General features: G+C 42.3%; 1 protein-coding gene across 3 annotated transcripts in view; it reads right to left on the bottom strand.

Moving 5' to 3' along the window:
• Positions 1-26,843, bottom strand: part of celf5a (cugbp, Elav-like family member 5a) — a 428,125-nt gene that overhangs the window by 199,605 nt on the left and 201,677 nt on the right. The gene's annotated exons all lie outside the window — the stretch shown is intronic.

The following is a 26,843-nucleotide window of genomic DNA, read 5'->3' as shown; positions in this document are numbered from 1 at the left end:
AGGCTGGAGGTGTGGGCTGAGAAATGGCTGCTGGAATTTAATACAGATCAATGTGAGGTGCTACATTTTGGAAAGGCAAATTTAAATAGGTCATATACATTGAATGGTAGACAATTGAGGAGTGCATAGCAACAAAGGGATTTAGGAGTTATGGTAAATAGTACCATTAAGGCTGATACTCAGGTAGTTGGTGTGGTGAAGAAGGCATTTGGAATGTTGGCCTTCATAAATCGGAGTATTGAATTCAAGAGTAGGGAGGTTATGATGAAATTGTACAAGGCATTGGTGAGGCCAAATTTGGAGTACTGTGTACAGTTTTGGTCACCAAATTATAGGAAAGATATAAACAAAATAGAGAGAGTGCAGAGAAGGTTCATGAGAATGTTGACAGGATTTCAGGATCTGAGTTACAGGGAAAGGTTGTGCAGACTGGGGCTTTTTTCTCTGTAGCGTAGAAGATTGAGAGGGGACTTGATAGAGGTGTTTAAGATTTTAAAAGGGACAGACAGAGTAAATGTGGATAGGCTTTTTCAATTAAGAAAGGGGGAGATTCAAACCAGAGGACATGGTTTAAGATTGAAGGGGGAAAATTATAAAGGGAACATGAGGGGAAATTTCTTTACGCAGAGGGTGGTGGGGATGTGGAATGATCTTCCGGCAGACGTGGTCGAGGCGGGATCATTGGTTACATTTAAGGAAAGACTGGATCGTTACATGGATAGGAGGGGACTAGAGGGGTATTCACCGGGTGCTGGTCAGTGGGACTAGGAGGGTGGGGATTTGCTATGGCATGGACTAGTAGGGCCGAACTGGCCTGTTCTGTGCTGTAAGTGGTTATATGGTTATATAAGTCATTTAAGGCAGAGATTGATAGATTGTTGATTAGCCAGGGCATCGAAGGTTATGGGGAGAAGGCCGGGGCTGAGGGGGAAAATGGATTCACTCATTATTAAATGGTGGGAAAGACTCAATGGGCTAAATAGCCCATTTCTGCTCCTATGCCCAATGGTCTTTTTCACTTTCTTGCACCCAGTTGCCCTGTGACCTCCATCAGTGAGATTTTCATTCAGGCATTTTGCAATGTCTTGGCAGTCAAACTATTTTCAAAGTCAACCCTTAAAGGCAATAAAAAGAGAATTTACCAGAATGATACTAGGGACATAGGACTTCATTTATAAGAAGAGGTTGTTCTCCTTAGAGCAAAGGTTTAATAAAAGTATTTTAAATCATTAAGGGTTTTGATTGAGTAAGTAGGAGAAACAGTTTCCACTGGCAGAAAGAAAGGATGATTACTGAAGGACACAGATTTGATTGGCAAAATAACGAGACATGAGGAAATATATTTTCACACGAGTTGTTGTGATTTGGAACTTAGTAACTGAAAAGCTGGAGGGAACTGGATCAATATTACGTTTCGAAGGGAATTTGATACATAATTGAAAAAAAAGTAATTACAGACCGTGGGGTAAGAGCAGGGAAGTGGGATTACTTTGATACATTTAAAGGTGAAGGGGGGAGGGGGGGAAGCACAGGAACTGTGAACAAAGGGCCTCCAGTCCTTTATCGTGATTCAATGGTCGATGAGTCATTTGTGCCATTGGTTTAGATTAATTTTGAACTCAGCCTCCTCCCCATGGAAAAATCAAAATATCATCCAGCAGCTATTTTCTTCTTGTTGGGCTACAAGCAGATGAACAAATTCAACTCTCACGCCTGCTTGAAAAATAACAGTCAGCGCAAAGCTATTAGAGTGCCTGCGACCTGGTGCTGTCTGTGAGGAGTTTGCAGTTCTCCCCGCAGCTGCGGGGACTGTAGGTTGATTTGGACAGCACAGGTTTGTGGGCTATAAGGATCTATTCCAGTGCAGTATGTCAAAATTTTAAAATTAAATTAAATTTCAATTGAGCCTGTGTCTTAGAAGTCTGCTTGGATATTGTTAAAACCTGCTCTGAGCTCAAGGTGCCTATTTTTTTAAAGAACCCAACTATTGTTCAATCGTGCTATTGATCTTCTTGGGGGATGAAATACTAAATCTCGGTCAAGAACAGAGAACGCTTGTGGAAATACCAAGCAAATTATTCAGATCTGGCTACTGAAGCCCAACACTAGGACCCCAGTGAAGTGGGTTGACAGGTTCAAACATACGTCTGTGGAAGAAGTTTTGTTTCCGGACCCTGGGCCCAAACCTACTGAAGGACTTGAACTCAAGAATTCAAGTTAACACATGAGAGGGGACGGATGCATGCAGAAGCCACCTAATGATTCAAGTTTTAACAATTTAATTTAGACCTACAGCATTATAACACTGCCAAAATACACCCAATAAGCCTTCTAAACCCGTACATCTTTGGAACATGGGAGGAAACAGGAGCACCCAGAGGAAACCTACACAGACACATGAAGAATGTACAAACTCCTTACAGACAGCGCCGGAATCGAACCCCAGTTGCTGGCTCTGTAATAGTGTTGTGCTAACCAATACACAAGCCGTGAGATGTTAACGAGACTCCATTTGCCAACCAGACATCCAGCTTCCTCCACTCTACCCCTTCAGCCTATGTCAGATGCATCCCAATGTAGCATTTGATCATCATCGCTCTTCAAGGCAAGGCAGGTGACTCTTCAACAGTTGTCTGACATTGGCTGTGTGATACACTTTGAGATATTTTCCTACACTAAAATGCCATATAAATCCAAGCTGTTGCTACCCTTACTGCATATGGAACATTATTTTATGTTAATTAGCTGCTGCCAAATCGCAGAAGTGACTGTAGTTCAAGAATGATTCATTGGCTGCGAACCACTTTGAAATGATCTTTAAATGTGAAAGGTGATTTATAATCATCCATTTCTATCTGCAGTCCTATTAGTAGTAGAGATTGGGTTAAATACACCCTTTCAACAATTAGGCAACACAATTTCCCAGGTTAAAAGCCGAAGTTACTTCTTTGGAGTTACATCAGGCACTTTGGATGCAAGAGGTAAACACGTTGATCAAGATTCCAATGCCCTAGTGCTCCCATTCTGCATTTTTAGTGTCATCAATTATCACTTATTTCCACAAGTCACAAAATTACAAAAAACCATGAATAGTGAAAAGTTACAAATTGAAAGTTTTTTTATTGTCTTTCCTGTTCTTCTTCATACAATTCAGAACAGAGGATTCAACGGCTTGCACTTCACCTCTGCTACAGCCCATCACTAGACCTGCTATTGGCACCATTATTTCTGAAGCCTATCCTGCCCTATCAAGCTAAATTGCTCCACCCCAAAATCTCTAATCCTTGTTCAATGCATCCGCTGAAATGTCCAAGTCACCATTCTGTTGTGAGGCTAGAAATATCCCAACCACCCATTATTTCCATGATAATTGCAGTTCCACCACGTAGCGCTATCAATTGGATCCGACAGACCAGAAGTCGAGATTAACAGGCTTTAATTGCTATAAACTTACATGCTGTTGGCCCAATGCCAAGGGAGTCACTGAGGGAGGGATACTGTCTTTATTAAGAATCCTGGAGGGGAAGAAGTTATAGTGTCGGGGGGGTGGGCCAATCAGTACAACGCTTGTAATACAGTGTTCCACCACACACCCTTATTTCAACAGCATTGTCCTGCTGTCTCCCCTCCAAATCACCAGTTGTTTTCAGGGAGGTTTTTCTGGGTCTATTAACTTCACTTTATCAATTGCATGTGATAAATCCTAAACTGTTAACCCTGCCAGAAACAAGGAACTCATTCAGAACCCAAAAGCAAAAACCTCTCAGCTTGAAAAACATGCACATCATGGACACTTCGTGCAAGTGTGGTTGATCAAACTGGGTTGAATGAGTCAAACTCAATATCATCACATCCCAACCCTGATAGAAATTTAATGAAGCTATTGAACAATAAATTTTCTCTCTGAAAAAGCCGTAACAGTGGCTTATAAACTGCAGATGCCTCAGATACTATTTATAAATTATGCTTCAACCATTTCCAAAAAGGAACAAGTTTTTGCAGACCATTTGTAATTCGAACAGATTGTCCAGGACCTTGTTACAAACATTGATGTGTCCTTGAGACCCCATGTAATACCAACACTCTCACGACTTTAGAGCCCATAATAAACAGTGACGCACTCTTCAATACCCTTTGTAAAAAACAACTTCAAATGTTCTTAGTGACAAAATCCCAAGGACCCACCATAAATACTCACACTCTCCAAAGGACCCACTGTTAAGAATCATGGAATCATAGAAATTTGCAGCTCAAATAAGGTCACTCATCCCATTATGTACAGCCAATTAAAAATAGACTATTTTGGTTGACCATATGTCCTAGCTTTAGTTCACAGCAATGAAGTTTATTGACTCTGAATTCATAGTTGCATTTTAGTCAGGTGTGAATTTGCAAGGAATGGAGGGATATGAATCATATGAAGAGATTTAATTTAATTTAGGGCAGGTAAGGTGATCCAAATGCTCCGTCCCTGTGATGTACTGTCTTCTGTTCTATGTTCCATGAGAAATAATCTAGGTGCTAATCGGTATACTTTCTAAATTTAGAGGATTTCTCCTACCTCCGCCCTTTCGGTCCGTGCGTGGCAGACTCATTGAATGCAAAGATTTTATTTCTCCAATCTCTTCACCAATTGCAACCTTGCCAATTTTGCTTCACCTCTATAATTCTTCACAGCTAAAATCGTTGCAAATTTCGAGAGGACTATCTCAAATTAATTTGATGTGGATGACCATACACTGCACCCCCGCTGTGGTTTAGCTACGCTTAAACTCTGTGGCAGTATGATGTCTCTTTGATTTCTATCCCATTCCTTCGCCATGAAATTGATTCTTGTAAGAGTCTGGAATTCTTTTATCTAGACCTGGCCATATATCCATTCTAAAGGGCTTGGAGCCCTTAAAATGCCATCCCTCTCTCATTGTTTATCATTTCTAAAATTTAATGTGTTTCCTCCTTAAAACCGTAGAACCATAGAAACAGAAACAGGCTCCTTTGGCCTTTCTAGTCTGTGATGAACCATTTTCTTTTTGCCTAGTCCTACTGACCTGGAACCAGTCCATAGCCCTCCATATCTCTCCCATCCATGTACCTGTCCAAATTCCTCTTAAATGTTAGAATTGAGCTCGCATTCACCAGCTCAGCAGGAAGCTCGCTCCACATTCCCACCACTGTCTGCGTGAAGAAGTTCCCCCTCACATTCCCTCTAAACTTTTCCCCTTTCACTCTTAGCTCATGTTTGTATCTCACCTACCCTAAGTGGAAAAAAGCTGACCTACATTTACTCTATCTATGTCCCTCATAACTTTAAATACCTCTATCAAATCTCCCCTCATTCTTCTACACTTCAGGGAATAAAGTCCTAATCTGTTTAACCATTCCCTGTAACACAGTTCCTGAAGTCTGGGCAACATCCTACTAAATCTTCTCTGCACTCTTTGGATCTTATTGATATCTTTCCTGTAGTTAGGTGACCAAAACTGCACACAATACTCCAAATTTGGCCTCATCAATGTCTTATACAACTTTACCATAACATCTCAACTCCCGTACTCAATATTTTGATTTATAAAGATTAATATGCCAAAAGATCTCTTTACAATCCTATCCACCTGTGATGCCAGCTCAGGAAATTTTTTTTGCTATATTCCCAGATCCCTCAATTCTACCGTACTCCTCAGTTCCCTACCATTCTCCTTGTACATCCTATTTTGGTTTGCCCTTCCAAAATGCAACACTTCACACTTGACTGCATGAACTTCCATCTGCCATTTTTCAGCTCATTTTTCCAGCTGGTCCAGATCCCTCTGCAAATTTTGAAAACCTTCTCCGTCCACAACACCTTCAATCTTAGAGTCATCTGCAAACTTGTTGATCCAATTTACCACATTATCATCCAGATCATTGATATAAATGACAAACAAATGGTCCCAGCACTGATCCTTGAAGCACACCACTAGTCACAGGTCTCCAGTCTGAGAAGCAATTATCCACCACTACTCTCTGGCTTCTTCTGTCCAGCCACTGATGAATCCAGTTCACTAATTCACCATGAATGCCTAGCGTGTGAACCTTCCGGACTAACTTTTCATCTGAGACCTTGTCAAAGTCCATGTAGACACCATGCGCAGCCTTTCCTCATTGAAAAACTTTATAAGATTGGTTAAACATGACCTACCACACACAAACCCATATTGACTATCCCTAATCAGTTTTTGGCTATTCAAATAATTGTATATCCGATTTCTTAGAACATCTTCCAACAATTTACCCAATACTGACCACAGGCTCATCGGCCTATAATTTACAGGGTTACTTTTGGAGCCTTTTTTGAACAACATGAGCTACCATTCAATCCTCTGGAACCATACCAGCAGCTAAGGACATTTTAAATATTTCTGCCAGAGCCCCTGAAATTTCTATACTAGCCTCCCTCAATGTCCAAGGGAATATCTTGTCAGGCCCTGGGGATTTATCCACCCTCATTTTCTTCTTTCTCTGTATAGGTTCCATTACTTCACTGCTTGTTTTCCTTACTTCCCACAATTCTGTATCTGTTTCCTCAGTGAATACTGATGAGAAAAAAAAACATTTAAGATCTCTCCTCCCATCTTTTTTTGGCTCCTTACAAAGCTGACCACTTTGATCTGCAAGGGGACTAATTTGACCCTTACTATCCTTTTGATCTTAATGTACCTGAAGAAACCCTTAGGAGTTTCCTTCACATTGTCTGCCAAAGCAAATTCATGTCATTTTTTTAACCTTCCTGATTACTTGTAGTTTTTATACTCCTCGAGTACCTCATTTGTTCCATGTTACCTATACCTGGTATACATCTCTCTCTTCTTCGAATCAGCTCTCCAATGTCCCTCAAAAACTAAGATTCCCTGTACCTGCCAACCTTGCCTTTAATCCTGACAGGAACATACAAACTCTGTACTCTCAAAATTTTCCCTTTGAAGGTCCTCCACTTGCCTCCCACGTCTTTGCCTGAAAGCAACTTATCCCAATCCACACATTCTTGATCATTTTCCATTTCCTCAACCTTTCTCCAATTTAGGATCTCAACCCTAGGCCCAGACGTATCCTTCTCCATAATTAACTAAACTAATGGCATTATGATCACTGGACCAAAAATGTCAGGTTCAAAAGAGACTTCCTGTCCCACCAGCAGATCACCCTGAGGTCACAGCGTAGTGGTATTCAGGCAGCAAGGAACAATCATGAAGTTTGTAACATCAATTCAATGCCCTCTGAACTTACAGGATCAATGCATACACAGGCAAAGGAACTTCATCTGATTACCACTATTATGTTCCCTCAGATATGCCTATTAAGAAGTCTGGTAAAACTGAAGTCAATCAATAGGCATCATGGAGAAAAGAGTCCAATAGCCGATACCCAACCTTGCATGATTATGGTTATTGGAGGTCAATCAGCCCAGCTCCAGGTCATCACTGCAGGAACTCTGCCAGTCAGTGTCCTGGGACCAACCACTTTCAGTTGTTTCTTCAATGAACATTTTTCTATCATAACGTCAGATGATTGGACAATTTTCATTTACATTTGCAACACCTCAGCAAACCAAGTAGTCCCTGCCGCCATGGTCCAAGATCTGGATGACATTCAAGCGTGGGGTTAAAAAGTGGCAAGTAACATGCACATCACTAAAGAGTCATACAATGAGCATCTCAAACAAGAAAGAGTCTAGCCACTTACTCCTGATATTTAATAGCATTATCATCACTGATTCACCACCAATAAGATCCTAGGATTCTACACCAAACACGTATGTACTATGGTTATAAGAGTAGCTTGGAGGTATAGGATCCTGTGGTGACTCGCCACCTGACACCCAAAGTCTTTTCACCATTTAGAAGGCATTTAGCAGGTATATGATGAAATCCACAGGTCTTCTCTGGTTGTGCAGTTCCAACAATCGTCAAGAAGCTAAACACCATCTAGAATAAAGCAAGCCATTTGATTGAATCACCCCAAATATTCATCCCCCGCCCAAGGGTACATAGAGTGGCTGATCGTGAAAAGGCACTGCAGTTATGCAGAGTTGTGTTCCCCTGGAGAAAATTACTTATAATTTAAGAGAGAGATATGACACTTTCATTGAGATGTGGCAGCCGTAACTGCGACATGTCGAAACCCAGGTGCGATTAGCCTTCACAGGAGCTTTCTCTATAGGAATAACAGGATCACACAAGCACTGAAATAGTGAGATCAAGGAGACAATTTGGAAGTCCTGCCGACTCCTCCATTATTTTTTCCTCTCATGCGTTTGTATTGTTATTTTTAATAATTGATTTTCATGCTTCTGTGGATGCATGAGATCTTTTAGTGTTAGTTTAAACCTTCATCCAAAGAAGCATGAAAAGGTGAGGGTCAACCTGGGTAGAAGAGGGAGGGAGGGTGAAGGATGGGAGGTGGGGACGGGAGAAGGAAAAAGGCAGGACTCGGCAAACAATCACCTGTAAAAGGGAAGGATTGTTCCCCTCTTACTCCTGGCTAATACGAATCTGTAAAACTATAAATAAAATTGACAAAAAAAAAAGTTTGAGTACTTCCCAAATCCACCACCTCCACGGGCAGCAGAAAGGACAATGGCAGCAGACACCTCCGCCTATATGCTCCCTCCAAACGACACAGCAGGCTGAAAGTCGAGGTATATCACCAGTCCTTCATTGCTACTGTGTGAAAGTCCTGGAACTTCCTCCCCAATTGCATTGCCCAACTAACTTCACCAAAGGACAATCATACTTCCAGGTCCTCTGAAAACACTGAGACTTTTCAGGCTACCTTCTGTGAGGGACACACTCCTTGGGTGGCCTCATGAATGCTCACACATTCCCAGGATTCTCCTGTAGTTACATTTCAGTGACATTAACATTCTCCTGAAGATCATCAAGGGACATCATACAGACACTACTATCACAGTCCTCAAATTCATTGGCGAATATTTATGAACTCCTCAGCTTAACCCAGAAGCAATACATTCTTTTGAGGACCTTCTGAAGAGATTTACTTATCACAGGAATGTGCTATAAATTATGAAATATTCCTGGCTATCCCTGTAAATACTAGCATGGTCCTGTGGGAATGCTATAAATACTCTTGCATTCCTAAAAGTGACCTGTAAATGCTTACAGTGTCCCAAGGAATGCCCTATAAATACTGATATGCTCCAGGGAACATCGTGTACGTATTAACACTGTCCTGAGGCTCTCCTGTAAATACCGACTCACTCACAGGATTGTGCTGTAAGTACAGAAACACTTCAGGGAATGTTATGTGTACACAAACACTGTCCTGTAGATAGCCTGTGGATATTGACGTTGTTCCAGGAATCCTCTGTAAATTCTCACACGTAGCTAGTGACACCCCCCCCCCCCCCACCCACATACATTAACACATTCTAGACTGGGGTATCTACTATAAATATTCCTTGGGACCATCTGTCAGTATTTAATACACACCTTTTGGATACATTTGCAATCTGGACATATTCCTAGGGGTGCCTTGTAACCATCAGTGCTGTCCTGGGGGGGGGGGGTTTCTGCGACTATTAACAAATTCCTGAAGCTTCAGGCTTCACTGGGTCCAGCCACAGAAATAAGCTCCAAAATATACAAAAAAAACCATCTGATACTGAGTGTCTAGTAACCTTTTGTGAGCTTTATATATTAAAGAAGGCACTTCTTTTGTTTATTCATTTATGGCAGCATTTAAAGCTATTGGTGAGTCCTGGAGTCATGTTTAGGCCAGACCACAAAGAGAGAGAGTAGATTGTCTTCCTTGAAGAGCAAGTTTTCATAACAATCTGGTCATTTCATGGTTACTGCGGATGGGCTTTTATTTGTTCAATTCCCGATATACTGTATATGTAATCAGTTGAACTGAAATTCCTGGCTGCAATGGTCCTGTAACTATCAACAGTCCAGAGCCCTGGCTGCTGGTCCAGAAACCTAACCTCTTATGTTCCAGTATTTTAAAAGCCTAAGACAATAAAATGAGTTCTATAAAAAATGTATTTATAGAATTAAAAGAGTCAGACAGCAGAGAACAAGGCCTCAGGCCCAACTTGCCCAAGCCAAACAAGTTATGTTCTGGGCTTGTTCTGTTTGGTTGCATTAAAATTAGGGGGCAAGAACATGCTCTTTCAAAGAAGTGCCAGAAGTATGAAAGGCCAAATGGCCTCAGTCTGTATTGTATTTTTAAGCAGCTAATTGAGGAAGACAATGGTGAAGCAGCAAATCTTTCTTGGTGACGCCACTCAAGCAACGTCCATCTATCTTTGATTTGAATGTTATCCATTAATCTTCACCTCTCATCCCAATTGTCCCACCAATGGATTACTTTGAAGTGTCATTGCAGGAGCCAAATTGCACACAGCAAGATCCCACAGAAGAAGCAAATTAAAATGAACGATCAGGCCCGTTGGGGTGGATTATTAATTGGTCAAGTCACTGACAGTAAACTCAGCTTTGCTTTGCACAGCCCCATGAGATCTTTTATTGTCAGTTAAAACCTTCATCCAAAGTAGAGCATTTACATTCAGCATTCCCTGATGAAGAAAAATGCATTTATATACTGGCCACCCCAAGAAGACAGTCCACAGTCAATGAAATACTTTAGACTCTGGCAGGGTAAAATAACACTAAATTAACTTGTGCACAAAACACACAGTAAATGCTAGAGGAACTCAGCCAATCTTACAGCACCTATAGGAGGTAAAGATATATTACCAATGTTTATTACAGACGTAATATATCTTTACCTCCTATGGACTCTGCGAGACCGGCTGAGTTCCTCCAGCATTTACTGTGCTTTTTTACGACAATCACAGCGCCTGCAGGCTTCCGTGTTTCATTAACTTGTGTACAACAAGGTCCCAGAAACAACAATGCGATAACAACCAAATTTTGTTTTTAGTGATGCTTGGTTGGGAGATAAATATTAGCCAAGATAATATTTTTGCTTCAAAATAGAACACGAGATCTTTTGTGCTCAGCTGAAACTGTAAGCAGGACCTCAGTTTAACATCTCACAGAGTACTGCATCAGACCAACGGCCTAGATTATGCTTTCAGTTCCTGGCATGAGGCTTGAGTTCTTTGTTCGAAATAAGTGGGTTAATCACTCCCTTAAAATAGCAGATGAAGGAGAAGTGCACTGCAAATACATTCAGCATGTGGCTACTAATATCTTCAGCGATTCCCAACCTCACCAAGGTTTATACACTCCTTCAATTTGTGTTGGGTATTGAAAGCAAATAAAAACCAAGAAGTGTGTTCTTAATCAGATTCAGCTACAGCCAGTGGCTGAAAACATAAATTTCCACTTCAAACAATACACAGATATAGATCTTCGGAGTCTGAAAGGAGCAGTGACCGACCTTGCCTGCTGCTGTTGCCACCAAGAGGAAGAATACAGAAGAGGGCAAGATCTGTTTTACTGACATCACAATCTCATAAACACTTCTTCAAGGAGGGCTCCATAATGGGCTTTCAAAACCTCCCAATCTATATCTGATATATAGGGGAGCAGGCAGGGAATACTTTGTTTCATGCTGATTGTGGTCACCCAGCCTCACCTTGAGAATGTCTAAACCCAGAGCTGGAACATTAGCCCGTAAATTCAACCATCGTAAATACTCACTAGAACTGCCTGCGAATGCAGCAGACCTGACGTTGCTGGGTAAAGGTTCTGCACCTGCAGTGTGAGCCTTGGTGAGGACTCAGTCACGTCCTTCCTGATCGTACTGCTGCATCCCGGCACAGGATGATGGAGCTGGTCTGAATCTAGGGCTTGGCACCGTCGCTATTGGCACAGCACTGGTGCTGCGAGCCCGATGACCCACATACTGGCAGCTACGCTCCCTGGAAGTGCTTTGCTTACACAGTCATTTATTCCGTGTGCATTTATTGACATGCTTTCATGGAAAAATAGCAGGCTGCAGTACAGAATGAGACCCTTCAACCCATCATGCCACGCGGCATCAATTAGTCCAGCACACCCAGGTCTCTCTCCATCGTCCTGAATATTGATGCCTCGTGGAAGTTACCTTTGAAGGGGCTTCCCTGACATTTCCAGCTGCCGCCTTCCAACCCTGATAGATGCTGCCTTTTGCTAGAAGCCACCACCCCCAGACACTCATGTTGACTGTTCCAATGTGGCGGGCTGACCATGATCCCAAGAGGTGCCTCTCAAGGCTGTGCGGGCCAAGTCTCCTGAGAAGGACTTTGTGGTCTTTAATAGCTCAACATGAAGCCGATCGGTTGTGCTAACATTGCTTAGCTTTCAGATTTTAGATTTATTGTCAGAGTTCATACATGACATCACATACAACCCTGAGATTCTTTTTCCTGCGGGCATACACATGTAAAGAAATACAGAAATGTAAGCAATACCGAGTGGAAAAAAATACAATAAAATGAAAAGGTAAGAGTCCTTAAATGAGTCCCTGATTGAGTTTATTGTTGAGGAGTCTGATGCTGGAGGGGTCCTGAACCTGGTAGTTTGAGGTTTGTGGCACCTGTACATCTTCCCTGATAGTAGCAGCGAGAACAATGTGTGGTGGGTGGTGAGGATCCTTGATGATCGCTGCTGTTCTCCAACGGAGGCACTCCCTGTAGATGTTCTCGACGGTGGGAAGGGTCTTGCCTGTGACGTCCTGGGCTGTGTCCACTACCTTTTGCAGGGCTTAACGCTCAGGGGTATTGGTATCCCCATACCAGTAAACATTAGTCCCACAACACGAACAGACACTGCATTTCACTAGCTGTAGTTTCATGTCCAAATCTTGAAACGGGTGTGAAAGCTACTATGGAAATGTAACATTTTCTCTTCTCTGGTATCCACAAGAGGAAAATATTTCAATATTAAGTCTTAAAAGAATGAAAGATGAACTCAATCTCTCAAGGTTGCTGCTAGTTAAAAAGGCCTCTGGGATGCTGGACTTCATTATTAGGGGGATTGAGTTCAAGAGTTGAGAGGTCATGTTGCAACTCTAAAGGTCTCTGGTGAGACCACACTTAAAGAGTATTGTGTTTAGTTCTGGTCGCCTCATTATAGGAAGGGTGTAAAAGCTATGGAGAGGCTGCAGAGGATGTTGCCTTGATTGGAAAATAAGTCTTATGCGGTAAGGTTTGCAGAGCCAGGACTTTTCCCTTTGGAGCAAAGAAGCTGGAGAGGAACTTAATAGAGGTCTACAAGATTCTGAGCGGCATAGATAAGATGATCAGCCAGCACCTTTTCCCCAGGGCAAACACCAAAGGACATATGTACAAAGTGAAGGGAGGAAAGTTTAGGGGAGACATCTGGGGTACGCTTTTTTTTACACAAAGATTTGTGGGTGCCTGGAATGCCTTGCCAGGGATGGTGGTGGAGGCTGAAACATTAAGGGGAATTTAAAAGATTCTTAGACATGCACAAGGATGAAAGAAAGTGAGGGTTATGGGGTAGGGAGGGTTGTTTTCTTTTTTGGTAGGAATATATAGGTCAGCATAGCATCAAGGGCCGAATGGCCTGTACTATGTTGTAATATTCTATGTTCTAAGGGTTAGTTGGAAAACAGTTATTTTCCCCACTAACACTACAAACTGGCAACAATCAAGAAGCCTGTGCAATTAGATTTGCATTCAGTTTTCAAAATGCTTCCAAGTGTTGGATAAACCACTGGGCCATGCTGCTTGTGAGATGTGTCAGTCAGTGGTGCGATGATGGGGAAAACAGTCGCAAGAACAAATTCAAAACAGAAGTTTGTTATCACACAATCCGTTGAAAAATTAATTACGGTGAAGCTCGAAATAGCTTTCATTTCCAAGGTTTCTTTTATTGTGGTTTATGGAAACTGAAAGTCTATGTTTGCATTTTTTTTTAAATCGAAGATACCTCATTTTGTCAAACAACAATAAATGCTGAATTGAACCATAAGTAAACACTTTAAAATGTTAGCGCTTTCCATAAGCATTCATCCTACATCATCTCCCACTGATGTCTCCTTAATTAGCTTTGAGGGATGTGTGAAGAATAAAATGGGATTATTGCTGGATATGTGAGAATGGGTAGTTGATGGTCAGCACAGATTTGTTGGGCAATAGGCCCTGACTATGTTAAATGAAGAATGCCATAATCCAGAGCAATCAACTCAGCCCAGAACAGGAATCTAGCCAATGAACTTTGATCCTCTGTACCTGAACAATGCATTCATTGAGTAAATATCTATAAATACATCACTTGGCCCTTATTTCAGCATTTCTTCAGCAACCATCTCTATCTCCTGCCCCTGTCTCCAACCAGATCCCACTGATTACAGATTTAATGTCAGAGTATATACATGACATCACATACATCACTGAGATTCCTTTTTTCCCACAGGCCTGGCAAAATTACCACTTTTTGGTAGTGCAAAGAACCCTGTATACAATATACATATGAAAACAAATATAAACAACTGACTGTGCAATACAGAGAGAATAAAATTATCAAAAAAATGCACAAGTGAGAGTCCTTAAATGAGTCCCTGATTGAGTTTGTCGTTGAAGTATCTGATGGTGGAGGGGGAGTATCTGTCCTGAACCTGGTGGTGTGAGTCTTGTGGTACCTACACCTCTTTCCTGATGGCAGCAGCATGTGCTGGGTGATTTGGATCCTTGATGATTGCTGCTGCTCTCAGAGCACCCTCGCTTGATGGTGGGGAGGGATTTCCTGTGATGTTGTGGGCTGCGTCCACTACCTTTTGGAGGCTTTACGCTCAGGGGAGTATTGGTGTCCCCACACCAGACCATGATGCAGCCGGTCAGCACACTTTCCACCAAACATCTGTAGAAATTTGCCAGGGTTTCCAATATCACACCAAACCTCCGCAAGCTCCGGAGGAAGTAGAGCCACTGACGGGCATCACACACTGCAGGTGCACAATTCTCAGCTCAAAGACATTACGTTTCATTTACATAGCACCTGCAATATGATAAAATGAATCAATGCACTCACAGGAATATGCCTCTTTTGAGACATTAAGGCTAAGATTTTACTGGCAAAAATCAAACCACTTAACCTGTTGACATACTGTTTCCTTCAGCCCAGTCTCTCATCTTTCACTCGATGAAAGGGGCAGGAAAGATCATGCATATTCCATGGGACGAGCATGGAGGAATGGAAATATAGCATGCATCTTTCACTCCTCAGTGTCCACTCTTCCCTACACAACCTCCCTTAAAGACAGGATAAAATGCCCAGATATGAAATAAAATCATGGAAAACTTACAATGAAGGAGGCCATTAGCGCCCCCCCACCCCCACCCCAGGGTTGTGCAGGCCACTAATGAGTTCTCCAGCCTAATCCCAGTTTCCGCATCACCCTGAGCTCGGGTCTGTTTACATGCACATCCAACAACTGTTTAAGTCTGCTGAAGCCTTCCACTCCTACATTATTTAGACATCAAGTTCCAACCCCCTACTACCCTCACCGCCTCATGGATGCTTCTCTCAGTTACTTCACACCAATGTCTTCAGTTTTCTGACTCATCTGCTAAGTAACATTGCTCCTTTCTTATTTAATCTGTTTTGACACATCAGTATCGCCTGTGTTCTCCTTCGTCCCGGGTGAAAACGGCTCCATCCTGTCCAATTTTTCCTCATATTTGCAATTTTCCAGTTCTTGCAAAGATCTTCATAAACATCCTTGGCACCATCTCTGGTTCAATCACATCTTCCCCATATTGAGATGTCAAGAAATGTACGCATTACAGAAGCTGTGGGGTAACTTGTGCAGCACATAATTCCGAGCTCATGCTTTAAGCAGAGAGAAAGAGCCAATAAATCACTTGTACAAAACAAATTGGTCTGACATCAGTCCTGAATTTGCCTTTTACCAATCTAAACCTGTTTGTTTGACCCTTTTGTGCAGTTGTCACAGCTTAGTTTGAATACTTGATGTAATTGTTCTGGCTGTTGCCATGGGATCATAGCTTCCCCACTGAATTTCCCTGAGGGTCTAATTGCAAAATGTCATGGTGGGGTGGGTGGGGGGGGTGGGGTGCTGGAACAGGAAGCATTAGGTCAAGTGACCTTCACTGGGCCGGTGGGGGGGGGGGAGCTCTGCTCATATACCATCCTCTAAGTTCGGGAAGTTGCCATCGGTCAGGAGTTTCAAGAGTCCTTGATTACCATGTAATGAAGACTGCAATATTACACGGAATTTGTTTTCATCTGCTGTAGAGCAGACAGGCCCGCCATCGGCAGAAATCGCCCAAAGAGCTGCTTTCGGTCAGAGAAAGAGAATAATAAGAGAGTCCCCTCAGAGTCATTGAGTGCCCGTGGATTCGCCTCCAGTACTCCCGCAACCACACAGAGCCCAATCCAGATGATCAGCAGCCCAACCTACAGATCCAAATCTCCTACATGATCAGGAAACCTTTCACCCCCTTCACATCCCAGTTCCATAACGATATTAGGAAGTTTTGTAAATGTGGTGATATGTAATTACACCACTAGGCCACCAGGGGTCATCCCAGTGATCTTGTCTATAAAGCAGTCCAGAGCTACAGACTAGCCTTCCAGGTTCGTCTTGCAGAGAGACAAGACCTCTTAGTGTACATATTAGTATATTAAAGCTGCTTCATACTTGCACTGCTGGTGTGATTATTATCAGTAGCAATGTTAGAACATAGTTAAAAGAGCAGGTGTGTGCCACATGAACCCTCAAGACTGGCCTGCTGATCAGTAAGTTCACGGCTGAGAGATATTTGCCGCCACTTCAGTTTAAGACAGGTTCCCATCACCTTAACTTCCCTTGGACCAAAGATATATCAATATCAGCTTTGAATAATTAAATAATCCCGTTTTCACAACTCTTTGGGGTCAAGGGATAAGGCCTCAGAATTGAAGGCCTGGCCACTAGCAGGGGAGAACTGAATTTGGAGAGCTTCAAGGGACCAGATTTTAGAATTTGGCAGCTGTTTTGGACAGTAATATGATGACAGGATTTTACATAGATAAACAGGGCAGGATGAGAATTTTAAATTTAAATTGAGACGTACAGCATGTTAACAGGCCCTTTTGGCCCACGAGCCTGTGCTGTCCAATTACACGCAATTGACCTCCAGGCCCAGTACGTTTTGAAGGGTGGGAGAAAACCGGAAACCTGAAGGAAACCTGCACAGACACAGGGAGAGATAACAGACAGGGCTGGGTTTGAACTCTGGTTGCTGGCCCCGTAACAGTGTTGTGCTAACCTCTACATCACCCATGCCGACATTTGAATTAGAATCAAGAGTAACAATTTGAAAGTGAGATGCTTCCAAGAGGCTGATAATGATCAAAATGCATCAAAGCATCCTGTCCTCCATACTGGAGAAGATGGTTAAAGAGAAGGTGGTTTGGGCCACAGATTCACAGAGGTGTCACAAGAGGTGCCTCATGAGGCTTGGACATTAACTAACCCACACAGTCCATCTATAGGGAGCAGAGCAAAACCAGCCCACGGCCTCTAGTTCTGGTCATTGCAGGAACCACAGGTGAGGATTCCACACGGCAGCCCATTGTAATACAAGAGGGTCTGCAACCAGATGTATGGGCCAATTGGCAGCGCTCTCCTTAGTCCCACACTGCCCATGCTCATTGACAACAACATCCTCTCCAGTTGACATTAGATTCCACTTCCAGGGCATACCTCAACAAATAGTGGATGTCTGGAAACTACCAGGCTCTTGATCTGTTGATAAAGTGTCCCAACTTAACCCTGGGGAGATTTGAGCTAAAGACAATAATCACCTAAATATACATTTCAGAGTGTGCCTCCCTTAAATTATGGAGCACATCTCTGATGGGATCTTCCTCATCTGCTGGCCCAATGATGTGTGACATTGTGGCACCATTCACAGGAGCAGGCTTTTGGCCATAAGGGTGCATCACTCCTCCCCACAGTATGCTTGATGTCCCATCAGTCAAAGTAGGAATGTTGTTCCCTCCTCTTTAAAGGCACAATGCATTTCCCTTTTAAGAACACTGTATATATGTTAGAGCATGTGCAGTAGATAGGACAAGGAAATAAAGAGCAGCATGATGTCTCGATTTGACGGAGCAGCAATCTGTGTGTTTAATCACCTTAAGCCTCATTTATTTCCTTCTTGAAGCTGTCAGCCTTGTCAACCACTCTCTTGGCTGAGATCAGCACAGGCTAGAGATCGAATTGTGGATGCTCCCAATCCAGCTGAGTGAATTGCAACCCTTAATTATTCATTCATGGGATGTAGGAAGGCCAGCACCATTGGCCACCTCTCACTGCCTTGCTGGGCCATATTAGTGAGACTGGAGTCACGTGTCGGCCAAACTCAGTGAGGTTGGCAGGTGATTTCAAACAACCATCTGGTAGTTTCACGGTCACCATTATTGGTACTTCGATCCCAGAATTTAGTTAATTACATGAATTTAAATGTCCCTTCTGCTACAGTGGGATTTCATCTTCTATCCCAAGTTCAATAGTCCAGGCTCCAGTGACTTAAATACTCTGTCAACGTTTCCTGCTATTTCCGTGCCCCATTAAATCTAGTTAATGATTGGCAACTCCATGACAACCACAAGCTTCTTAAGCAAACTAGATAATGTTGAAACAGGGCATAAGTTACATCTTCACACACCAAATGTTTAGGTAAATTGTGCCATATTTTAAAGTGCACTCTACAAATATCGTAGATGTTTTTAAAGCAAGATTAATAGAATCTACCACCATCCATTACAATGCAGCCATAGTTAATTTTAAATTGGATAAAACCAGGCAATTAATTCCAGACTTTACTGATCAGCATTCTGAAATTTAACACACTTCTAGTTGGAAGCAGCCCCGGATCTAAAAAGAAATTGCCTAAAGGGAATAGGCAAGGTCTAAACCCCACCTCCGTCTATAACTTGAGTTAATGACAAGGGAGATAGAAACTAACAATACAGAAGGAAACCACTTGGGCCTTTATGCTTGTTCCAACACTTTGAAGAAAGCGTTCCAATTAATCCCATTTTTCCATTCTTTCCTCATAGCCTCCCAACATTTCCCTTCATATATTCAATCTCTTTTTGAAAGATGCTGAGCTTGCTTCCCTATATTTTCTTCACAAAGCATTTAAAACAAATATTTTACATGATCCTTTCTCTGATTCTCTTGAACATCCAATTCTCAAGCCATTGGAGATAGTGTCTTCCTCTCGACCAAAACCCTCATATCTGCCGATTCACGTCTTTCATTATGGAATCAGGCCAGATTCCCAGCTTCAAAATGAGAAGACGGTGAAGACGGCAAGGAAGGGTCAATATCCATGGAAGTGATGCTATCACTTTAATGCTACATAGCACAACCTCCCCCCTCCCCACACCCCCACAGCCCACCAACTTCTCTGGACTTGCCTCGAAGAGTATTCCAATGAAACCCAATTGTATTTGTCTTTCTTTATTTAGACTTGCTACCCACCCACCCCCCCCTCCCAATTACTCATTCACCAAATCCCCACACTCCACCCATTTTGGGATGTCTATCATTGACCTGACGGAAGCTCTGCTCTTGTCAGATTCTGCCTCATCCCCACCCCACCCTCCCCCCCCCCGAGCATTTCCAGTATTTTCTATTTTAATCCATGAGAGGATGCAGATGCCATGGATAGTAAGAAAATGGTGGCATGGACCACAAAGCAAGGACCTCAACAGTTTAAATTGAGCCTGCATTCACCACTTCAACTGGCAGCTCATTCCACACTCCCACTACTCTGTGGGTGAAGAAGTCCCCACTAATCTTCCCCCTAAATTGTTCCCCCTAAACTTTTCCCACTTCACTCTTAACCCATGTCCTCTGGTTTGTATTTCAACTACCCTCAGTAGAAAAAAGACTGTCTACATTTACTGAAGGAGGATATTGGTTAATATTCCTCAGTTTCATTGACCAATCTCCAACCTTGAGACCAAAATCAAGCTGATAGAAGAACTCAAAGGCTCGGGCAGCATCTGTAGAGGGGAATGGACAGCTGCTCATTTTGAGTCAAACCTTGTGTCTCCATCCTTGAAAAGCCAGTCAAATCTCACAGTTTTCTCTGGAAACATTGGGGGATACAGGTTGAACTTAATTTACCAAAACTAAATTATGTATCCATTGTAGTTTTTGCCTCACACAGAAACCCAGTGTGGGGAAGCAAATGCAAGAGTTGTTCTCAGCCCTGGCAGTCCCACACAGATTTCTATTTCTCACTGTTCAGAGGAAATCCTGTTCTCTTGCCCTTCCTTCTCCCATATTCCAGCTATAAACCCAAAGCAACTAAACTCAGAGTAAGATACAAAAACAGCAATAAAAAATGTCTGGCAAAAATTGATTCTCAAACAGACTGTTTAATGTAACATCTGCTGCATTAGGTGACAATCCCTGGCTGGTTAAAGCAACCATCCTTATCTCCAAGGTATCGACCATTCCTGAGCAGGAAAGAAAACAATTTGTCATTTTCCCATCTCTGCGTGCTTTGCCTTCAGCTATCAATGGAACGAAGCATAAGATGGCAGAAGCAAAGTACTCAAGCTCAGAGAGAGGTTCGGGATTGGAGTGGGTGGAAAGTGAAGGTGCTTTAACAGTTTGATGATACATTGAACATTCTCAAACCCAGATCTGCTTGTAAGCTTTTACCTACAGAAAGCTTGTGTTATGGAGTCACGCCAAAAGACTTCAATGTGGCTCTGACTTGGTCTCCTGACAACAGAGAATGGCTGCAAACAAAAAATTAAAATCAACTGAAATTAATTCAGCCAGAATGCTAGCATGGTGACTGCAGCCTGATTGTGTATCTCACTGCATTTAAACCAGTTATTTATCTTCAAGGGGAAATTCTGGGAAGAAAACTGCCTTCCAGGAATTAAAATAAGAATTTGCCATTGCTTTAATGTTCCCTCATTCTACCGAGCAGACCCTGCTTCCTGCTGGAAACGGCCATTTTGTGAGAGTTCAGCGTTTGATCTCATTGTGATGAGTCTGAGCCACACGCACAATCACAAAAGATTCAATTGCAAAAGGAAGGGTTTTTTTTTTTATACACAGCCTCACTCACAGCTTTCAGAAATATCTCAAAGTCGCTTGGCAACATGTTACCTTGGTTATGTAGGCAAATGATGCAGCCATTTTATGCTCACGAACATTAAGACCAATTAATCCACCTGAGGGGCAAATATTGATCAGAACAGCCCTTATGATCTTTTAATAGTGTCAAGGGATCTTTACCACCTACTTTAAACAACAGGCAGGCTCTCATTTTGTAATATCATCTAAAGAATGGCACGTCTGACATTGCAGGTATCCCTCAACTCCACAGCAAAATGTCAGTCCAAATAAGTGGTTGGTGAAATTTCCACTGCCATCCTTGAATCAATCATTTCTGAACATAGGTCAGCTGAGCCATGCCCTCGTTAACTCTCAAATCTGAAAGGAATAAATAAATTGATGGAAAAAAAGTTGAAGGGAGTGGTGTACCTGTGATCCCAGAGGCGAGGGGGTTGGCCTATGAGGAAAGATTGAATCATCTGGGACTGTACCTGCTGGAATTCAGAAGAATGAGAGGGTGATCTTATAGAAACATGTAAAATTATGAAAGACAGACAAGATACAGGTCGGTAAGTTGTTTCCACTGGTAGGCGGGACGAGAACTAGGGGGCTTAACCTCAAGATTCAGGATATAGTAAATTTATGATGGAGATGATGACTTTTCTGCCCATGGAAGCAATGGACGCTACCTCAGGAAATAAATTGAGGAATTAGTGGATGGGGGTAAAGGAAGGTAGGTGGAGATGGGTCTCTCATCAGATCAGCCATGATCTTATTGAATGGTGGAAGAGGCTTGATGGCCTTCTGCTCCTATTTCTTATGTTCTCCTGCCCTGTAAGACTTGAATGGAATAACTTTTAATACATTGTTGTACCAGCCACGGCTGTTAGTTAAGAATTTACCACCTTTAATTAATTAAGCTGGGTCAGGAACTCTTCCTGTTATTTGCATAAGGAAGCTGCAATACCAATGTACCTTTGTTATTGCCTTACAATGGTTCACTGAAATTTCTTCTGCTTTGCTGCAAATAAACTAATGAACAATAGGTATAAATTAATTTACGACACTAGAGTTAATAAAAAGATGATAAATGTAAGAGGATAGATAAATATGCATGGTTGCAATTGGTACAAAAAATGTGATGTTAAAATAATCTTTGGACCTGCAGTAGTGTTCTAGTTCGAGTGATGCTTGAAGGTTCAAGAGCCTCATAGCTGTTGAGGGAAAAAAAGCTATTCTTGAACACAGAGGTGCCAGGCTTCAGGAGTTTGTACCTTCTGCCTGAGGAGAGAGCGTGACAAGAGTGATGGAGGTGCTTTACGATGTTAGGAACATAGGGAGTAGGAACAGGAGTAGGCCCAAAATGGCCCATCGAGCCTGCTCCGCCATTCAATAAGATCATGGCTGATCAAATTTATGACCCAACCCCACCTACCTGCCTTCTCCCCATATCCCCTTATTCCTCTATCATGTAACAATTTATCTAACTGAAATTTAAATATATTTAATGAAGCAGCCTCAACCACTTCCCTGGTTAGAGAATTCCAAACATTCACTACTCTCTGGGAAAAACTATTTTTCCTCATCTCTGTCCTAAATCTACTCCCCCGAATCTTGAGACTGTGTCCTCTCGTTTTAGTTTCCCCAGCCAGCTCAAAAAACCTTCCTACATCTATCCTATCCATACCCTTCATAATCCTATACGTTTCTATAAGATCTCCTCTCATTCTTCTGAACTCGAGTGAATACAATCCTAGACAATTTAATCTTTCATCGTAAGTCAACCCCTTCATCCCAGGGATCAACCTAGTAAACCTCCTCTGGACCGTCTCCAAAGCCAGAATATCCTTCCTCAAATATGGAGACCAGAACTGGACACAGTACTCCAGGTGCAGTCTCACCAGTACCTTATTCAGTGGCAACATTACCTCCCTACTCCTGAATTCAATTCCTCTAGCGATGAAGGCCAACATTCCATTTGCCTTCTTAATAACCTGCTGCACCTGCAACCTAACTTTTTGCGATTCATGCACAAGCACTCCCAAGTCCCTCTGCACAACAGCATGCTGTAGTTTTCCACCATTTAAATAATATTCAGTTGGGTGCTTTCTTGAGGCAGCATCTCATGTGGATAATCTCATTGGTCGGGACGCCAGAACCTGGGATGGACTTGGCAAGCCTTGCCACTTTTTGCATCGTTCTTCAGTCCAATAGAAAATGGGTTCTCTGGATAGGCAATAACAGATTCAGGAAGTGAATGTGGCAGAGTTGTCCGTGAACGTCTCTGAGAATCCGTCCTGTGGCCTCTATGACCATGAAACCATGAAGGAGGCTCGCCAGCAGCTATACTTTGTGAGGATTTTAAGGAGATTTGGCAGGTGTACAGTGGAGAGCACTCTGACTGGGTGCTTCACTGTCTGATATGGAGATGCCAATGCATAGGACAGGAAAAATCTACACAGTTGTGAACTCGGCCAGCGCCATCATGGGCATCAGTCTACACTCCATCGAGGACATTTACCAGGGGCAGTGTGTTAAGAAAGCTGTCTCTATCCTCAAGGACCCCCCCCCCCCTGCCCCCAGCACCCAGGCCATGCCCTCTTCACCTGCTACCATTGGAAGGAGGCACATGAGTCTGAACACAAACACCCAGCGACACAAGGACAGCTTCTTCCCCTCCACCATCAGATTTCTGACTCGACAATGGACCACAGACACTGCCTCACTTTCTCTTATTTTTTGCACTAATTTATTTATTTTTTTTAATATAATTTTATAGTAATATTTGCAATGTAATGCTGCCACAAAACAACAAATTTCAACAAACATATGTTTGACAAATTCTGATTCTGAGTCTGAACTTGAGAAATACAAGCAATCCTTTGTTCCATGAAAATCTTCCTGAGAATGAATTATATTGTTGAGGTCTTAAATGAGGATAAAGTGTAAAGCCACACATGAAGATAAGTTTGTCATACTGTTGATGGTAACAGGGCAGAGACTTCAGTGCATCTACAGCACCTTAAACTGTTGACAAGGTCTCAAGGGACATTCAAACTCAAAAATTGCCATTGCCATCAGGAACCAGACCAGACATGGTCAGGCACTGGTAAAAAGATCAATAACAAGACCTGTTACACTAGCCACAGCAGGATTAGGCAACACACAGGTTGGTAAACAAGAAAATTAAGGCAAGACTGTTTGGCTCACTGGAGCTAACATTCAAGGGAGACTGATAAATTGCCTCCAGATGAGATGGCAGTTCAAACCATTTGCTTGTGTGTCAGGATGTTCATCAGAACTATCTTAACCAATTTCAGAACAAAACAGCGTCAGGCCCCTGTACAGAAGGAACAGCATGGGGGGCATCTGAGCTGCTGAGTTGCCTGTGGATAATTACCTTTCCTTCTTCTGGCTAGATTCAGGCAGAAGCCTGAGGTCCAGCACCTCTAGGTTCAAGAGCAGCTTTAATCCAACACTTAGCACTTCTGTCCCCAAATACCTTGAACATAAACCACTCTGGGGCCACCAAAAGATCTATCTGCAAGATTGAAACGGCACATTTTTTGCATGACCTGCAAATGTGAGTCGTTGGTTATCTGCCCCTTATCAAATCTTTTTATCTCTCACGGTCCATTATGGGATTTTAATTTACACTATTGTGTGTGGCTACAGCAAGTAAGAATGTTGGTGCATCTGCACGTTATAGTTATGGCGATGAAAAAAATCTCTAATACAGTAAAATCCCCATCATCCAGCACTCAATCAACCGGAAACTCAAACAACTGGCAAAACAAATTGAGCAAATAAATAAATAATTTTTAAAATAAAAATAATTTTATATACGTTTAAATTGTAAATGTTCTCCGAAGCGACCCACAAATACTTAGAAGCAAACATTCATTCAGCAGAGCGCACTGGTCGTGCCTTGCCTGCAGTAGCTGTTTGAATAGGGTTTGAATAAAGTTATGTTTGAATAAAATGGCGGCACCCAGGATGAAGAGCCGCCTGATGTCTCTCATCGCAGGAGCGACTCTCCCAAAGTATCTCCCTATCCTCGCCTGGTAAGAGTCTTTATCTTTATTAGTATATTATTAAGTATACTAGAAATGGTTTATCTGTAAATGTGGGCACAGTTAGGTTAGTGGTCAGCGCAACACTGTTACAGTGCTCGTGAATGGGGTTAGAATTTAAAGGAAGGTGGGCCGAGGGCCTGAACAGGACACTTGCATGGAGGTGAGACGGGATGTGACGGGTCTGACCGGGACATCAGGATGAAGAGCCAAAGTGACTCCCGAACCCTGCCTCATCTTTATCTTTATTAGCATTGGGTTCATTAGTAAGGCATTACCTGTAAAATTGTGAGGGGGGGGGGTTAATTATGATGGTGACATGGTTAGCGAAGTAGCTAGTGCAATGCCGTTAGAGTGACAGGGGCTCAAATTTAAAATTAAATTTTGTAATTTACAGGAATTACTTGATTAAAGTGAATTTTACATAATTAAAGACTACAATACTGATCAAAAAAATATATTTTACATTTTGCACTGTCTTTTGTCTTTTAAACAGTGCATTCTTAATTCAAGTGTATCAGTTAGGCATTGTTAGGGAGAGCCTCAGTCAACCAGAAAATTCACATTTCCGGCATCCATAATCCCCATAGGTGTTGGATAATGGGGATTTTACTGTATCATATTATATCATAGGTATGGGCCAAGGGGTTGCACCAGAGTTAATGGGGAGACATTAAACTGAGTCACTTGATTGGAGGACTGTGAACTTGAGAGGGTTAAAACATTGGGCAGTGTAACTTTCAGGTTTCGGAGTGGACTGGCCTTGCGTCTGGTTAAAAGGACAAAAGGCTGAAGCCCACAGATGCCACAGGACAAGTGTCACTAGTGCAACTAAAGGTAAGTAGTCCTGGTCATCTAGATATCAATGCTATGATGCCTCGTCGTCGTGGCTATCCCTTGAGGTCGAGGGTGATGGACTTCTATCTGTTGATTTATTTATAGGATCTTAGGTAGCTTACAAGTCCAATCTTTGAAAGATCTTCTGTAATCAGGACTGGCTGTTCTAGATGGTAGATCAGGCTTTGATCATTGCTGCCTTTCTTTCCATTTACATCTCTTTTCTTCTAGTTTTAAACATCTGTTGGCTTCAAAAGTACCTGTTCCTTCTCAGATGATGGTTTGCCAGAGTTTCCTGTCCTTGGCATTGGTTTCCCAATTATTGATGCTGATGCTATATTTCTTCCTGTTGGATTTTAAGACGTCTTTGAATCTCTTCTGTTGTCCACCTCTTTTACACTTGCCTTCTTTAAGGTGAGAGTAGAAGATTTATTTCGGCAAGATGCCTCAGGCAATAAGAGAAAGTATACCTTAGCATGAGAGTAGCCACCGGGCCAAGTGTAGTGATGAAGGAAAGGGAAATAATTCAGCATCATCAGTGGAGAATCTCTCTGAAGCAATGTGAAACTTAGACTGAAAGGAGAATTAGTGGCTCAACGTAGTATTCTCCAGGGAGATGATAAGCCAGAATGGTCAATGTGCTTAGATGAAAAATAAAGATGAAATAATATGTGTGGTGAAAACATGGTAGGGAAGGAGAATGTGATATTTCCAGAGGCAGCTTTGTAAATGTGGAGGTTTGAGTAACAAGAATCAGACCTTCAGTGACATCAATAGAATCTTAAAAGATCAGGAGATCTTGGTGCTGGCCAGTTAAGTGTCAGCAAGGTCACAGCAGGTCAGCAAGTGAAGCATGATGGC

This window comes from Narcine bancroftii, chromosome 3, assembly GCF_036971445.1.
Source record: "Narcine bancroftii isolate sNarBan1 chromosome 3, sNarBan1.hap1, whole genome shotgun sequence".
Taxonomy (NCBI): domain Eukaryota; kingdom Metazoa; phylum Chordata; class Chondrichthyes; order Torpediniformes; family Narcinidae; genus Narcine; species Narcine bancroftii.
Note: the sequence above shows the minus strand (reverse complement) of the source record. Positions and strands in the feature narration are given on the sequence as shown.